This window comes from Thermobia domestica, chromosome 7 (assembly GCF_964235325.1).
Source record: "Thermobia domestica chromosome 7, izTheDome1.hap1.1, whole genome shotgun sequence".
NCBI lineage: Eukaryota > Metazoa > Arthropoda > Insecta > Zygentoma > Lepismatidae > Thermobia > Thermobia domestica.
The window spans coordinates 103,600,878-103,620,310 of NC_137460.1; the positions used below are offsets into that span (position 1 = coordinate 103,600,878).

The 19,433-nt window shown below is 35.6% G+C and overlaps 1 long non-coding RNA gene across 1 annotated transcript in view; it reads right to left on the reverse strand.

Moving 5' to 3' along the window:
* LOC145688911 (uncharacterized) overlaps positions 1–18,415 on the reverse strand; it is a 44,498-nt gene extending 26,083 nt beyond the window's left edge. Inside the window, exon 1 of the long non-coding RNA XR_014132017.1 lies at positions 18,159–18,415. This is a non-coding gene — a long non-coding RNA (uncharacterized LOC145688911). The remainder of the gene's footprint in view (positions 1–18,158) is intronic.
* Between the last annotated feature and the right edge of the window lie 1,018 nt (positions 18,416–19,433).

Sequence of the window (19,433 nt, forward strand, 5' to 3'; positions counted from 1 at the left end):
TATGTTCTTCAGCAACACTGGAACTATTACATCGCAAATTTTTACACTTAATTTGAGTGAATGATTGTCCGAAACGAGGCACTGCAAATACCCAGCGTGTTGCAGAAAGGAAACAATATAGGCGGAAAGAGTTTCCGAAATTCGGGTGTTCACAAACCGATGGACCTTTTCATACGGCCGCTACGTCTCTGACTCTGACAGTTCTGTACGTGGACAAAACAATGTTGCCAATTTGTCCTTTATACACTATTTTCTTTGGCTTCGGTTCTGAAGAACTAGCCATTGTCACCAATTAATAACAATACTTCTTAACAGCACACCCAGACACACAAAAAGAAAAGAAAAAAAGTTGCAATAACCAAGCACGATCTCAAATCAGTTTTCACTCAACTATGCACAAACAAAAGGAAGAATACGGAACTGTAACAACATCTGGTTTTCATGCCAGCGCGATGACAGCTCGGTCACTCATTGGGCCTTATGGGGGGATGTCAATGTAGTATCAACCCTCGCTTTCTTTTTCGCATAGCTGTCAGAGCCAGAGACAGCGGCCGTACTATAGTTCTTTTGTAGGATAGCACATTACGTTTCTACTGTCTTGTTTATATATCAAGCTCATAAGCGTGGAATTGCATTTGTCCTTACTGATAAGTTAGCGACATGAGGCACAATCTATACTTTGAATAATTTTTCGATCTCCCTAAGAAAACTTCCTAAGAAAGCAATAGAATTTAATTTCACTGTTCCTGATAAAATGTCTGAAAAGAAAACTATAAATAGGAACATTAAAGAATTATACAAATTTTGACAATAGTAGTGAACAATAGGCTAAAATGTTATAATTCTAATTTCTTATTTTGCATATAGTGTGTAGAGTCTGAATTTTTAAGGATTGGATTTCATTTGCGTTATGATTTAACTAAATTTCACTTTTAGTTTACACTTTAATGAATGGGTCTATTTTTCTCCTATTGCAAAATGGTTATATTTTTTTCCCTTCGCATTATCGTATTAGTAGGTTTCATATGGTAGATTGTCAGAAATACATAAATATCTTTCTACAACCTGGGATCTTTGTATATTATCTGTTTTAGTAAGATGCAAATAGGAGTCTACTAATATATTACTACGATATTTCACAAAAGTAAATAAAATCATTTTATCTAGATAAATATTAGAGAAATTTGAGGTTACCACTGGTACACCAAATACTGGGATAGTATCCGAAATAAAAGCTCTGGGTTCTTCTTCTATCCCATTAGCAAGGGCATCAATCTTGGGAAGCTTTGGAGGCCGGGCCCCCCGAAGTTGAAATTGGCTCCCCTAATGGGGGGTGGGGGTGGACCAGTACATGGTAATTCGTTTTCTTGTTCTACTAAAGCGTATCTGCCATAGGGCTCCCCCAAAGTTACACAGAAATCGGCACTCTTGCTCATAAGCTAAAGGTTTTAGGCCTATTTTTTCTTTAGAAAAGAACCAACCTACGCATAGACCCCATTACTACTCAGAAACAAATAACTAAAATAAATTACACAAATAATAAACAACACTTATTAGGATCAGTATGTAGACCAGTCAACAATTCTGTAATTATATCTGGTATGGGGATATATGCTTCAGAATCAGGAAAGTGATCGGGAATATGTATTTTCCTTTGAAATATTTAGTAAAATTTGCGGTGGAAGGCAGAGATAGTAATCCAGTTCTTAAAATTCGATTTATTGTAAATACAACTGCTCTGCTAACCTACATATTATTGCTTCCAGACAAAATGGTACACAACAATATACCATAGTTAAAACAATAAAACAATACTTTTTGTGGTGTCAATTTTACTACATAAAGATACTGCAAGCATTATGCAACTATAGTGCCTACATACACCACGTGACTTTTTTCTTTAGCAAGGAGAAAAAATCACGTAAAACACAAGACTCAGGGTTCCCAAATGTCCCGGATTTTTAGGGATAGTCCCTTATTTTATGATTTTGTCCCGCATCCCAGGGAGCTTCGATACGGGGCAGCAAAAGTCATGTATTTTGCTTAAATGACAAATTTACCTCAGACAACGACTTTAAAGCCCGCAAATTTTTAATGAGTCGTCATGATCCTGCCCAGTAAATGGCAAATGCTATTTCAGAAAAGCTCCGGGTTGCCAAATTTATTTAAAGTCGTCTCCTTTTGCCTAAGGATCCCACCGTCAAATTCATTTGTGGAAAGAGTTTTCTCACATATGAATTTGAAATGGACTGACACAGAAATATGTGTTTCTGCCCAGTTGATGACAGCTGAATTTTTCGACAGCCTAAAGAAAAATCCAAACTTGAAAAATTTTATCAGTACAGTTAATCAAGCGTGAAGTAGGATTTTTGAAATAGTTTAGATTACGTAAACTCAATGTTTTAAAAGTAAGATTTATCTATTTTTTCTTAGATCTATATTAATTCTGTATTAGTTCATACTTTTGTATTTCTTTCAGTCTAAAAGGATTACTTTTTATGTGATGCCTGGCTCATTTTCTACCACTAGATCACGTTTATTAAAACCCTTCCCGTTAATACTCATTGAGACTCGTCAACCCATCCCTTATTTAGACTATTTTTATTTGGCAATCCTGACCACACTACACTTGTCTAAATCCGCTCAGGCTTACGTGACAGACAACCTGTCCTTCTGTTTAATGCACGTTAGTGGCGCCACAACGGCCGAAAGGTCAACTATCCCCTGTATACTAAATCTCATGTTACGAGAGGGATATGGTAAGGCACTAAGTGGTCGTAGCCGGCGATGCCGAAACATACCTTGAAATATTTGAATTTTAGAAAATACTTTTATATGTCAGTGCTTGAATTCGATATGCTCTGAAACACATCATATGTTAAATTCGAAGAAAAGAATAAGCATAGAGGAAAACGTATTGCCAAGTGTCCTTCATGCTACCAGTAACGATGATAAAGTGGGGGGAAACGAGGCAGGTGCTCCATTGCCATCATTCTTCCCTCCAAGACTGCTCCCCCACCAGATCAGGCCCGTCTGTGGTCACAGTTATTTCATTGGAACACACTTTCTTCTTGGGAGCCTACTAAAAATTATTTTCATGATATGCATAACAAGCTACATACGAGTTTACTACAGTTACGAACTTCTATCTTTTGCGTAGTGAATATCTAAAGAAATAGAATTAAGCTATTTTATTTCAAATTAAAATTTAGAATGTTAACTTATTACTTATCTAACATGTTACTATGAAAAAATCGGAAAACAAGCATGTTTGTTTTTGAGCCTCTGTAGCACAAGAAGTACCGTATTAGAAGATATGCTCATTAATAGCTCTCTATGTACTCTTGCTCTAGAAAACACATAAAAAGCTCGTTAATGTTGATTTATTTCTGAAAAACCTTCTACAGTAGTTATCGTTGATAGCATCTTCAAAATTTCTCGACAAAGAGCTCTATTTCTAAAGTACTCGAGTAATGTTTGGCAAAGGCAAATAGAGCAAGGTTGAATTTTTATCGTGGAGGACTGGTTCTCTTTGCGGGGTAATGTGTTCTCATATGTTGCTGTTGAAGCACCAAATGTCCTGAATTTCAAACAACACCTTTATACGGATACATGTTTAAGTGTTTAAATTATTACTGCTCCTCATATTGTTGTATAAAATATTTATTTTAATGACTTCAACTTCTAATTCGAAAGATTGTTTGTCGCAACTTAGGAGACTGAATGTGACAATACTTCAAGACTTCAAAAATGTTCCAGACCATGGCAACAAATAATCGAGCAATTTCAAATACTGTTCATTATTCCCTGCAGTTTTAATACTGTAGTCTCTTTTTAGTTTCTAATACTGTATGGTCGAATGCCTCATTAAAATGGGCTTAGTTTCGATCCTACACTTAGTCCTTCCTGTATTTTCACTAATTTTCCTCCTATTGTACACACACTGTTCTCCCATATCAGTTTTAATGCTTTTATCACTTTCTCTTTCTAGAAATTTTGACGTAGATGCAGTTCTGGCCTGTTAGTGTTTTTAGCTATCCACATTGACGGTAGAACTTAGAGGAGGGGGAAAAGGGGAAATTATAAAAATTAATAACTCTTGAACCAAACCAATCTCGATCAAATTTTCAACATAGATGATGTTTGTGCCTGGGATGGATTTCACCATTTCACTTCGACGGAACAACGTAGGTGTTGGGGAGGAGGGGGAGATAAACAAAAATCAATAAATATAAAAATAAGAGTGACCATGTTCGTGAATTAATAACTTTTGAACCACCCAATCGATCTCATTCAAATTTTTAACATAGATAAGGTTCGGACCTGGGATGTTTTCGTCATTTTATTTTGACTGCGCAATGTAGGGGATGGGGAAGGGGAACATATATGTAAAAAAAAATAAAAGTAACCGTCTTTGTGACTTCATCACGCTTAAACCACCAAACCGATCTTAATCAAATTACCAACATATTCCTTTGACGGTAGTACTTACGGAAGGAGGATGGGAGGGGAGAGATATATAAAAATAAATAAAACTTAATAACTCTTGAACCACCTGACCGATCTCGATCAAATTTTCAATATAGATGACGTTCGAGCCTGGAAAGTTTTTTTTTTTTTTTTTTAATATTTTCACTTTGATGGTAGAACCTAGGGGAGGGGGAGGAGAAGGGGAGATTGATATATAAAAATAAATCTTAACTCTTGATCCACTCCATCAAATTTTCAATAAACATAAATATTTTTAATTTTGTATCCTATTCAATCATTCAGACAATAATAGTGTCATGCGCTTGCGCAGGACGTACGGGTTTGCTAGTACTTCATTAGTAAGTCCATGAACACCGAATATTTGACTAAAATATGGTGGAACACTTTTGAAAGTTCCATTAACATACACAGCACTATTTTCACTCAACATTCTTAGCTTTAAAATTGTAGGCATTGAAAACACAACAATGTCCTTCTGACTGTCATTTGTCACTAGACATTTTTCACCACTTCTTGCTTTAATGTCCATATGTTATAATGCAACATGGGTGTAGTGTCCTTGTGACTCTTTTTCAATTTCGGATGATCAGATATTCGAGATCTTCTAATGTTTCTGTCAATAAGGTATACATCAGATAAAGTAGGTACTTCGCCTTGCTAATGTTCACTGTACAAAAGTTTCGATGGTTTGCTTGAAGCATCATCCACAGCTTTGGGTTGCAAATTATTGCTAAGTCCTGTCTATTTAAAACGTGTTCTTCTTGTTTCTCGTGACTATGTTGTTAGAAAAGGTAGATTATGTTATTTCTTAAATCTAATTTTACGTCTTGCACGTTTTCATGCAGCAATGTCTTGGGAGAAGGTAACAATTCTCCAGTGTTCAAGTTGGCTGTAAACATAGTGATTGGTATAGTAGCTTGGAAATCAGTCCCAGGTAGGGACAGAGTTATTTTAACGGTTGGAATAATTCAGAGTGGAAAGCAGTAGAAAATTGCCATACCATTTTCCCTTAATTTGTTGATCCATCGCTGAATATTGTCCTTCAAATTTCTATGAAAGTGAAATTTGCAACCTTTGTCTATAAAAAGCGACATATCTCTTTCTCTTCTTATCACACAAACACCCAGCACTGTATCACCTGTGGAAGACTTATTTCTGATGAACAAATGGAAGTGCTGAGCTTAGTGATCTTAGTTTTTTTTCAAACAGGTGACTAGGATGCAATTAACCCCCTAGAAATGAGTGTTCGGAGATTTTGCAATTAACCATCAGCCCTTCTTGCAATATAGTAGTAAGATTAATGATAGAACGTGCTTCTCGAATGCTGAATCCAAAATCGAAGAAACACTGAATTTATATCACAAAGGCATTACTCGTTGTCTCTTACTCACTTCGTTCTATGACAGTTAAAATTTGATTACAGTTAAAATCAAATATCATTGTTTTGAACTACTTTCAGTTTGACTAAATGCTAAGGGAAAAGATGAACCTTCTTCCAGGCAAGGTGAATCGAATGAAAGAAAAGGCTTAACTCTATATCTTTTTACCAGTTTGCTATCTGCAAGTCAATATTGAAACCGGACGTGTTAATAAATTTTATTCACTTCCGTCATTGTTAGAGTATTGTGGATTGTGATTTTATGATCTATTGAGACCCTGAACTGATAGGAAAATAACTACGTATTTGTCGCTATCTAATACCATTTTTGTTCTATGTCAATACGTGGTGAATCCGGAAATACGTAACTAATTTGAACCACTTATGGCTCGACCAAGGGGTTAACGGCAGAAGAAGGATATCCTGCGAAGAAAAAAAGATATTGGACAAAAGGGCAAAACAGCAAGATCACTGGAGGAAGGAAGCAAGCAAAAGTAAAAGATTTAGGATAAGGACATTAAAATATCTTAAATAAGAAATGAAAAATATGAACTTGGTAGGAGTTTTTGAAGTTACATGGGAATGTAATGAGAAATTAAGAAGAGAATAATATAGACTGCAAGAAATGAAGAGGGTGGCCGTAATAATGTGAGAATAATTCTTGGTAAGCTCTTAAAAGAGAAGGTAGTGAAAGTAAAATTAGTTGATGACAGAATTATGACGGAAACTTAATGCAAATCACAGATATGTAGTGGTAATACACACAAACGTATGATCACTTCCCATACTACTGAAGAGGTGGAGGAAAATTGAGAAGATACAAGAAAATAGACATAGGTACAAGAGTGCATGTCTAATTGTAATGGAATGTTTCAATACAGTTGTGGGAGGACAGTAGAAATATGGGCATAAAGATGAGTGGACAGATTTAACTTTGTCGGGTGGAGAAACGAATGAGGTGAGTTAGAAATGATGGAGGTAAAAAGAATAATTTTAGATGTGATTGAAAAGCGGAAAAGGAATTGGTTAAAACTGCCTGAAAAGGATGTGTGTAATGAGAGACGTGCTACAGGATATGGTTACCGGAAAGACAGGAACGATGGAAGAAGGATGGATGGTATCAAAAGAGAAATATCATATGTAAAGATGAAGAAGTTAGCTGACAACCCTTGCAGAATAGAAACTTCTCGATTGCGGCTAGTAACCTGCTAATAATGGCAGAATGCCTATAATAACGATGATATGTCCATCCATAAGTCCGGGTGCCAAAATTTCAAAAAGATCTTCATGAATCGGCGCCAAATTTGGCCAGCATGTAATGAGTCAAAAGCTAGGAAAGCGGTTCGTTAATAGAGGCTATATGCGAACCTCAGTGGTAGAAATATTTAAAAAAAAAATATTACTTTAATGTCGATCACTATAGTACAAAAACTGCAATAGATAAAGAGAAAAGCAATCAATTAAACATTCTAAGAATACATTTCACCTTCATGCTTGACTCTTTATTGAAGCCGGAACTGATATAAATCCAGTACAACTTCCGGTTGAAACCGGTAGTGATACAAATCAACCATTTCTAGTTTTAACGTTTTGATTACTATAGAGTAAAAACGATAGTGGATGCTGAGAAAGAAATTTCAGCAGTCGATTAAGTGCACCAAGTATACCTTCCATTTCCGTTCTAATCTCTCTACTAAAAATGCGTGGGAGAAACCCATTACCAAACTTAACTCTTTTCCGTGGTTTACTTCTGACACTACTACTACTTGTTAAACTCTGTGAAATAGTTTATTTAAGACCATATGCGTTCTAATCTCTCCACTAAAAATACGTGGTAGAAACACATTACCAAACTTAACTCTTTTCTGTGGTGTACTTCTGACACTGCTACTACTTGTTAAATTCTGTGAAATAGTTTATTTAAGACCATATGCGTTCTAATCTCTCCACTAAAAATACGTGGTAGAAACACATTACCAAACTTAACTCTTTTCTGTGGTGTACTTCTGACACTGCTACTACTTGTTAAATTCTGTGAAATAGTTTATTTAAGACCATATGCGTTCTAATCTCTCCACTAAAAATACGTGGTAGAAACACATTACCAAACTTAATTCTTTTCTGTGGTGTACTTCTGACACTGCTACTACTTGTTAAATTCTGTGAAATAGTTTATTTAAGACCATATGCGTTCTAATCTCTCCACTAAAAATACGTGGTAGAAACACATTACCAAACTTAACTCTTTTCTGTGGTGTACTTCTGACACTGCTACTACTTGTTAAATTCTGTGAAATAGTTTATTTAAGACCATATGCGTTCTAATCTCTCCACTAAAAATACGTGGTAGAAACACATTACCAAACTTAATTCTTTTTTGTGGTGTACTTCTGACACTGCTACTACTTGTTAAATTCTGTGAAATAGTTTATTTAAGACCATATGCGTTCTAATCTCTCCACTAAAAATACGTGATAGAAACACATTACCAAACTTAACTCTTTTCTGTGGTGTAATTCTGACACTGCTAGTACTTGTTAAACTCTGCGAAATAGTTTATTTAAGAAATAAACAAAAAAATGCATGTTTGCCACATTAAAGATAGTTGGATTTTATTGCACGTTACTTTTGAACCAGTCAAATAGTTGACACACACAGACACTCGACATGTATAATGTAAGATTGAGGAAAACTCGTTTACACCCATTTTACTTTATAAGAAGAAAAAGTAAATATGAAATCTCTTGTAAATAGTAAATATGAAATCTCTTGTAAATAGTAAAAAAAGATCAAACACTAGAAGTTTCAATTTCATCCGGTAGATGCCAGCCGCTGGAAGATATTTTCTGGCGTCTAACGGTGACATCCGTTACTTTTACTAGGCCTACCTTTTTTTCAATAGTAGAATATGAAATATTAATTGCTACTTTTGAAGCCACTGTTAACCTTGAACGTGTTAATTGGTTGACTTCACTAACAAAACTTGATCTATGTACATTGCACAAGACAGAATTCAAAAATTCACTTTAGTTCAAGCGTTAGGCCTAACGGACGGACGAAAGTCACCGTTATTCGTTAAGATGTAAACGGTTTGATTCCATTAATGAGCAAGGCAAAGATAATTGCTCTAGCTATAAATACGAGATGTTCAAAAATACCGAACCTTATTTTTCCTGCGTAAGCCAATGAAGCGCGGGACATTTTCTTCAGTGTAAATGTAGAGGGGGCCCTCATGCGCAGTCGAGAATTTCTTCCCGTAGATCTGTGTTGCACCCTTGAGGAAGAGATTGCAAGGAACAGAATTAAAGAATTCGCAACTGTTCAAGAAGTATCGTGTGAAGTAATGAATAGACGGATAAACGTATTACCAAAATCTCACTATCTTGTAAATCTCACTATGTGATTCTAATAAAAAGTGTTCAATATTTTATTACGTATCTATCTACATATCTATATATAACTGGTAAGTTTATGTTTTATTTCTTTTGTCTATTATTATCTATAGAAGATACATATGTCCCCATGTTTGTGTCTATATTCATTCTTGTTGCTCTGCAAGCGTAACCGCAAATGCTCTCGCTTCTGGTGCAAGCGGTTCTGGGTTCGATTCTCTGTGGGGATACACGGACGTAAAGATGTAACAGATTTTTTAGGCCTGATATATCCTGAGTAAAATTTTTCTGGGTTTTCCTACCTCACACTAGCCAAATACTGTAATGGAATTCGCGATGCAAGTCCCAGGCTGCTTCCTCCCTTCCCCATCTTTCTTCCCCCTTCGCAGAATAGTATGCTCGACTAGGGACAGAGCCGTCATTTTCGGAGGGCAGTGGAGAAATCTCTGAAAAGTTTCAGATATACACGAATTTTTAATAAATTGTATACTTATATATACCATTGAAAAACGTGAAAACGTTTTATCGGTGGACAAACCCCACCCTGCCAAGTGATGCTACTGCATAGATGCCGGTAGAGCCCAGGACAATTCCTAATAATAAAAGATATCAAAATAAAATTTTCAACAAATATACTTCTAAGAGTTGAAACTCAATTAAAGCACAACCGCAAGAAATATTAATGAAGTTCAGGATGGAGGAAATGTTTAAGGAAATGTTCAATAGAACGTTCCTTCTCAAAAATGTTTTGTTGGTAATTTATCCTGGAAGATAACGAAGGTCTCAAAATTCACTCTACTGTAAAGAATTATGAATTCAAAACAATCTTCAAAGCAAATTCGTGAAAAGCTACATGGAAGGTCGCAAGTAAAGAAACTGCTTGTTAATAGCTGGATCGTCACATGGCATTTGATAAAAGAACCCTCGGAAATTAGAAGAAAGGTGAATAATGGCAATTGACCGAAAACCAAACTAATACTCATTTTGAGGTCCGCTCTGCATTGTTCCTGTGAAAAAAAAAGGAAGAAAAAATCTGTGTCTAGATCACGTGGTAACATCCAACAAAAATACATCCAGTATGATAACATAGTTGGAACTTGTCTCTGTTCTTAAAGATTCTAGATCTTATGCAGAGTCGTTTTGACGTATGATTAGCGTCATACTAAAGGTTTGACTACTGCAGGAAGCATATGTTTGTCGAACTCTTTAGTATGGCACTAATCACGCGACAGAACGACTCTGGATAAGGCCCAATAATACTAAACTTATTTAGACGCATTTATTTATGAATGTAAAACATGAGTCCTGGCCCAGACACAGCCCCATTGCTTCAAATTTATATGGCAGCAAATTAAAAAAAAAAAAGTCAAGATTGAAGTATGATATATGGGGGAAAGAACGTGTCTATGAGAGTGTAATTTAAGGGAGATCTATACCGAAAACAATTATGATGTTACAGAATGATCAGGCTTTCTGGTTACGACGCTACTGACGTAAGGAGCTGATGCTATTACTTATTCACTGCCAGAGTAAAACTATAACGTTTTGTATTTTGGCAAATATGTATGCTGTTGTTGGTATGTTACCTTTGCTCACGTACATCTGAATACGGGCAACGCAAAATGTTCTTGTGTGGCATTTATTTTTTTTAAGTCCAGGGCGGAAAAAGTGTTTAATGCAGTCCAGCTTGTATATAACCAATTTCACAAGAAAATCAAAAAAAGAAGAAGAAGAAAAAGGAACTCTTTCTACTCATTAATTCTACATAAAATAAATGTATTGAGATTGAATTTCAGTCGGTTTATGTAAATAAATTTAGAATATAGTTTAGAAATAGCTTAGGTATTCACTGTTACCAATTAGCCATTAAATGAAAGCAAATCAATTGGAACTTCCTATACCTTTTATTGTGGTGTGTTCTTTTCTAAGTTAATTACAAAGGATCATAACAAAGGTAGGTTTGAGGATCGTGCTGTCCAAAACATAAATCATTCCAATCTTGATTGACAGCATTAATATGTAACATAAATATTACACAGTGTAATTTATAAGTGTACCCAAAGAGTCATTCGCCATGAAGACGAATTTCGAGAGAAAGCGATATTAAGCTCCCTATCTACTCCAGAATACACTCCAGAATAAGGGCCAATGTCATAATGGGACCTAGTTAACTCTATCTTGCATTACCTTAATTAACCAGTTATGCATACTTGAAATATAAGACTTAGTGCACTTACATAATTTACAATCATTCCTACACTATAAAACAAAATGTAACGACGAATAAAATTCGCGACTACACAAAGTGACTTAAACACAAGTACACTTTGGCCGTAAGTTAATTTAGTTAAGAAAGATAAGTCTCGGAGCTAATTATTTACTTGCCCTACAGGCCACGGATGGGTCTTCGCGGGTTACAAACACAATAAACTGTACGAAGAGATCCAGCTCACGCATAGGTCTAAATCGTATTTCTTCTCAAATAAACTGAAACAAGTTGTTATAAACGATCTCAATTTTCTTCCACATTACAAACCATAACTTTAACCCAACTACGTCATAACACTGTATCCTATTCCACTTTGGCCAAAATATTATTTTTAATATTTCTAAACTCGGTCACCGGTTTCCATCTATCTTGTAATTAGAACGCTCAAATGTATTTCCGTCAAAAAACCTATTTCTTCTGGTTCATTTGACTGTAATGTCACTCAAAAACCGTTAAATTTTCTTGTGCAGTGGCTGTTGATAGTTTTGCAAAAAAATTCTCCTCCGTGTTAAGGACAGTTATTGTTTTTGCTTTGCATAAAGTTACTTCTTTCTATTGTTCACTAAAGTTTTTAATGCCTCTCTTTTAGAAGTTTTTTTAAAAAGAAAAAAATTTTTTGGGATGTCCTCCCTTTTTTCCACTAAAACGTGGTATTAATAAAACTAAACAGTAACACGCTTCAACTCTTAGAAAAAGATTGAAGGATTATATCCAAGAAGGTATAAATATAGCTCCAAGAAATATAGGTAACGAACTGAAATACGATAAATTACATAGAAGCAAAACTTTTCGGAAAGAATTAACCTTTCAGACACAACTTGTAAATGGCGAATATTCTAAATAAGAAGAAATATCACACCAAAACGTACCCTATTCTCCTATAATACTGACAAGTTAAAAAAAAAAAGAGCAAATCACTTTACATGAAACAAACTATAGTCCGTGTTTCTTATGTTTTGAGGATGGTAGTCCTCAACGCTAGCTCAACCATAGAATTGTATATAGTACAAAAATAGTCCGGAGATAATAGAAATTATACCAAATTTTACTCCTCTGTGGAGAATGTAAGGATAAATCTACTCTCACCGATTTGCATGGAAAAGTATCCTATCCTAAACAACTATCTATTGACATCATTCACCGAAGTACAACTTACTGAAACAAGTCACTTTGACCAACTTCTTGTGTTTGAATTGATGTCAACAACTCCACTTCGACAAGGAATACAAACACCTTACAGTTTGATAAAGATATGGGAAAATAGATAAGGAGTCTGTAAAGCTGCCTCTTGGATAGAATCTCTGCGAAATACGGCTACCGCACGGACACTACCAATTGTCCTGGACATAGTGTTCCCATATTTCTAGACTAAAAGACCGGCGCAAATTATGAAAAGTTACAGTATATTCATACTTACGTAGGTTTTTCTTGCTGAGATATCACAAATTATTTAGGTAATGGATCAACACCCACCAAAACAAATTGCATCACGCGTTATTTCAAACGCGAGGAACCATGAAGTGATAGTCTGTGTCGAAGTAAAGGAAGTCATATATACACTATATCCAAAAAATACATATATGCGTCCTGCAATTTTTTGACTCTCAAACATGAAAAAAGAGCATGAATTGTACCGTGATATTCATATGGTAACACGCGATTTTCCGAACACAAAGAACCGTGAACGGTTTTAGGGGTAAGTTTTTGGTCTCTAACACTTGAGATTTCCCACCGACTCATTACATGTTCATTATTGTCAAGACTTTAATTATCTACATTGGACCTACCTTTAAATCCGAGTGTATTTGGGAATTATGTTGGAGGCATGTCTGGGATTATGTAATGTGGGGAATCTTTTAGCACCTATTTCTCATTGCTTAAATATGCATTTTTGAATGCCGTTTGTGTTACTGCCTTCAAGCTCATAGGATCCACCTCTCCACGGTTCCTCATATCTAAAGTAACGCCTGGTGCAATTTATGTTTTTCACGCTTTTGGAGGCTCTAGCTCTAAAACACACACTTTTCCCCACAGATCCAGATAGACATTTTTCTTTTTATTTGGATGTGATGAATCCCCCTTACAGTTTATCGGTATAGTTCATTTACATCTTTGTCCGTGTATGCGTCTTCCTGGAGAACAAAAATATCTCAAGAACTACTTGGCGGATCGCCATTAAATTTGATCAGGATATAGAGGGTCCAAAGCTAGGATTCAAGTTTGTTGATAGATGCAACATTCAAACCGGAAGTGGTAGAAATAATCCATTTCCGGTTTTTATGCTGATCACTATACTGCAAGAAGAGAAACAGGAAGTAAAAATAGTTTTCTGTAACCACTTAAGCGTCTCAAGAATACTATTTTTACTTCCTATTTCCCTTCCTGCAGTATAGTAATCAGCATAAATACCGGAAATGGATTATTTCTATCACTTCCGGTTTGAATTTTGACTCTATCAACAAACTCGAATCCTATCTTATGACCTTCTATATAATGATCAAATTTAATGGCGATTAGCCAAGTAGTTCCTGAGATATTTTGTTCCCCAGGATATATCTATATATCTAGAGTAAAACCAATAAGAGATAGCTAGGAGGTTATTCTAAATCGATTCTAGCGTTATAAGAATAGACACTATTTTCTTTCTTAATCCCCTATTCAAATAAACTACTTCCGGTTTTAACTCTTATCAACGTAAAGTTAAAACCGTAATAGAGGCGAGAAACTATTCCCTGTAATCAGTTAAGAGTCCCGAAAATATATTCTATCTTCACTTAACCTAAGCTCTCTACGAAAACCAGAAGTGCCAGAAAGTAACCCGTTCCTGTTTTAACGTTAATCGTTATTGAGCAAAGACAGCGACAGATGGAGATAAACAGTTCTTTTATGGTTGATTAAGATATCGAGAATATATTCCATCTCCAAATTAATCTCTCTATTAAAACCGGACGAGGCAGAAAATCAACCAGTTCCGGTTTTAAGGGTGATCTGTATAGAACAAAAAAATGTAATATATATCGAGAAGCAAGTTTCAGGAACCGGTTAAGAGTCCAAAGACCACACTTTATTTCCATTCTTAACTACGAGAATAAGTAAAAAATTATTCGCATATAGCTACAACTTTTCTCACATAGTTTCAACAGATCTCTGTCCTCGCTTATTTTATTGTTATGCTATAAAAGTTTGACCAAATTCTTCCGTTTAGCTTCCTTATGTTAGGAGATAGATCATGTCCGATGAATTAGAACTTTACAGCAAAGACGAACAACGAGCAGTGATCCGTTTTTCGTAGTCGGAAGACGCATCAGGGGCGGTGTAACGGTATCATTTTACCCCCGGGACAGGTTTACCCCCGGTAAAACTGTACTAAGGGGTAAAGATATCCCGGCTATAACGCGGGAACAGATTACCCCCGGGATCAGATTACCCCCAAATAAAACACAAGAAAATGAAGTAATACTCGAAATATTGTACCATATTTAAGTTAAACATCTTACAACACTAACTAGTTGCCCCACCACTTTAGTCCTTTCTCTAATTATACCCCTCCCACAAGAAAAGCGGCAAAATAGCACTCACAAAGGAAAAATCGACGCTATTAATGCTGGTTTCACTTAAAGCACATCTAAGACATTAGTACATATACCTCAATATTAACAATTGTCAGAACACGAAATTCAGCAATTAACATAGGAAATAATGGAGGGGGGTAATCGTGTCCTGGGATCAGATTACCCCCCTAAAAAAACAAGCAAATGAAGTGATATTCGAAATGTTGTTCCATATTTAAGTTAACCACCTTACAACACTAACTAGTTGCCCCACCACTTTAGTCCTTTCTCTAATTATACCCCTCCCACAAGAAAAGCGGCAAAATAGCACTCACAAAGGAAAAATCGACGCTATTAATGCTGGTTTCACTTAAAGCATATCTAAGACACTAGTACATATACCTCAATACTAACAATTGTCACAAGACGAGATTCAGCAATTAACTTAGGAAATAATGGAGGGGGTAGTCGTGTCCCGGGATCAGATTACCCCCATATAAAAAAACAAGCAAATCAAGTGATATTTGAAATGTTGTTCTATATTAAGTTAAACATCTTACAACACTAATTAGTTGCCCCACCACTTTAGTCCTTTCTCTAATTATACCCCCCCCCTACAAGAAAAAGCGGCAAAATAGCACTCACAAAGGAAAATTCAACGCTATTAATGCTGGTTTCTCTTAAATCATGTCTCCGGCATTGGTACTCATATCTGTATATTAACAACTGTCTTAATACCGTGGTTGAAAAGAAACAAGTTTTTTTTTTTTTTTAAAAAAAAAGAACGTTTTTTATGTTTGCGTGTACTTTGTTTTAAACAAAAATCATGCTTAAAATGTTTATTTTGTTTAAAACAATAATCTAAATAGGCATATATATTACATCTTTACACGCTGACAGGTAGGGATGGGCACGAGCGAGTTCAAGCGAATTTTCTTTGAAAATCGACAAGACTCGTAACAGATATCTTTTAACTCGACTCGAGAACTCGGCTGGAAAAAATGTGTGTGTAGTTTCAAGTACTCTTTTCAATTATCCTACATAGAAAATATAATTACCAAGTTACTACTAATACTACAAATTATTATTATTATTGTTATCATAAGAACACCGTGCATAAACATGAAAAATAGGCGGTTTGTATCTGAATGCTAAAAACAAATTGAATGCCGACCTCTGTAACAGTGTTTCTTTCAGAAAAACGTTCCGGGGGCACACTTAGTATTCAGAGGGACACATTATTTTTACACGGTACAATTCTATTTATTATTTATTCAGAACAACGTTTCGAATATCACTTGATTTGCTTGTTTTTTTATATGGGGGTAATCTGATCCCGGGACACGATTACCCCCTCCATTATTTCCTATGTTAATTGCTGAATTTCGTGTTCTGACAATTGGTAGTATTGAGGTATATGTACTAATGTCTTAGATGTGCTTTAAGTGAAACCAGCATTAATAGCGTCGATTTTTCCTTTGTGAGTGCTATTTTGCCGCTTTTCTTGTGGGAGGGGTATAATTAGAGAAAGGACTAAAGTGGTGGGGCAACTAGTTAGTGTTGTAAGATGTTTAACTTAAATATGGTACAATATTTCGAGTATTACTTCATTTTCTTGTGTTTTATTTGGGGGTAATCTGATCCCGGGGGTAATCTGTTCCCGCGTTATAGCCGGGATATCTTTACCCCCTAGTACAGTTTTACCGAGGGTAAACCTGTCCCGGGGGTAAAATGATACCGTTACAGCGGCAATCCATCAAAGACTTTCGGCACAATACGGAAACAGTGTCTTGCCGCAACGGAGTGTCTACGAATGGATTAAAAAGAAAATAAATGTTCGCATAAGTGTTACGCATGAGGAAGGAGCCGGACGAGTGACTTTATGAAACTCAAGTCTGTTGCGGTTGATTTCGTACGCAGAACCATGACTGATTTCCCAGACGATGTGCAACTTTATCTATAGTCTGTCGAACAGACTACTCGTTGTCCCTCTTTGCTGCAAACTTCTTTTGGAGCTTCCATGATCTACCTGCAGCAAAAGGAAGACATGGAGGAATTAGGTCCAAACTTTCATTAATAGGTAAGAAGAAGAGGTTTACTGTAACAAATTTAGCGATTCGGAAATATATTTCATTTTCACTCTAATTTATCGAGTAAAAAGGAAAGTTGCAGTTCTCTACTGCCACTTTCGATGTCAGTATTAATACGAGAAAACATTACGCATAGAAACCAAACTCCCTCGGGTGGTGTACACGTTTCACTGTATTTGTTCTGTAATATAGAAAGAGAGAGAAACGGAGCCTAAAATGACACCCAGACTCTTCCAGTTTACCTAGTCTAAGCTCTAATCCGGGCCTCATATTTCTCCAGAACGTATTCTTCTCCCAACATATACAATCTCCTAATTATAAGGGAAACTCTAAGATCGTAAACGATTCCACAGAACTGTAATAATAATAATAATAATAATAATAATAATAATAATAATAATAATAATAATAATAATAATAATAATAATAATAATAATAATAATAATAATAATAATAATAATTTGATATCTTTAAAGTTTACCCTTTTTAAGTTACTTTTCGATTTTGTGGCAACACACGATAACACGAGGTAAGTGGTGACATAGAGTAGATTGAACCAAATGAAATGAAATCTTTCAGTTTAACGTCCCACATTTATGCCCGTTGGGTTAAGGGAGGCGATGATTAAAGCAGGCGAAAAGTGATTGAAGGATTGGTGGAATGCGATAGTGGGAGGAAACGGAAGTACCCCGAAAAAAACATGAACACAAAGTTACCCATCACAAATGTACATGGGCGGGGATCAAACCAGGGACCCCATGCACTAAAGGTAAGAATTCTACCACTGAGCTACTGTATCCCTGTCTAAATTAAACCGAGAAATAGAAAGAAACAAGATAACTGGGGAGGAGCTTCTTATAATCTTACATGATATAGAATCGGATCAGGATATTCCCTACTAAATGTGAGTTCTGTATCACTGAAATACCAAACAATGGCTAAAACAAATAAAATATATGCAAGATGAAAATATCTGAAAACACGAACCTGCATAACACAGATACATATACATTTATATATGGTAAGTACCGCTAAAACTTTCAGTGAAAATAAACTGTTGTTTTCCACTTATTCTGACGAGAGAGATTATTGCACCGCGTAGCTATGATATGAAAGAGAGGAGCCAATAATAGAGAGAATGTAGAAACGTTCCATTGGTCTTGTCTTTGAACAATGGATAGCTATTTCCGTTTGTAAGACTGGTTACATCCTGTACCACCCCATGTCTCACTTGTTCTATCAACTGTTGCACGTTCTCCTCTGCTACACGCTCTGGTCTCACAGCCTCAGGCGCTGCGTCCATACAGAGTTGCAAACTCAATTTATTTTAGACTAATTTCAGTGAAAATTTAAAAGAAGTTTTTGTAATTACTAATACCATAAACGTTAATAACTTTTGTCACCATGAAATACTAATTCAATGTTTTTTTTATTTACATTGGCTTATGATAACTAAAAAATATTTTCTTTTTTTTAGTCACGATCGCAAAAAAAGCAAAATAAATTGATCAGTTGTAAACACATAATACATGGTATTATAGCTTATTAATGAAGTTATCAAGTCTAGAGGAAGGAGTCTTTGCTTTTAACCCAGTAACGATGGACAACATTACTTCCCTTGCTATTTTCTGGATTCCACTATGAATTCTTCGATAGGGACTCACCCACGGCAGGAGGGGTCCACCGGGTACGGACCTACCCCAAAACTTTCTAACTTAAGATACATTTATTCACTTTCTCAATAAAACTATACATGTCTCACAGGAAACTGATTGATGCAGCATGAAAATTTGATCTTACACTTCATGTGTGATCTTTCTCTAATAAAAAAAACAATATATTTCTATCATTTTTTCTTGAAAGATGGGTGGAAGAATTTTACAATTACTTACCGTTTTCTTCGAGTGGAGAATAATTCCCGTTTAATACTACATAGATATAGCGGTTGTTTTAGTATTGTGCCCCTTCCTCCCCAAAACCTGGACACTTCATAACAAAAATTCCGTGATGTGTGCCAGTTCGTATCATTTGATATCCTTTAAGACTTACATTTTGACGTTCTATTGAAATTTATATTGTATTTTCTTTAATGTTTCGAAAGTATTGGGACTACGTGTTGGTCTTGCAATGAAAAGAATGGCTTAGCATTAACAAGACAGACTAAACCTCTTCCATAACACGAACGTAGAATTAACGATAACTTCAGTGAGAGGTTCTACCAAAATATGTATTGTAATAATGGGGTGTGTATTTCTGTTAATA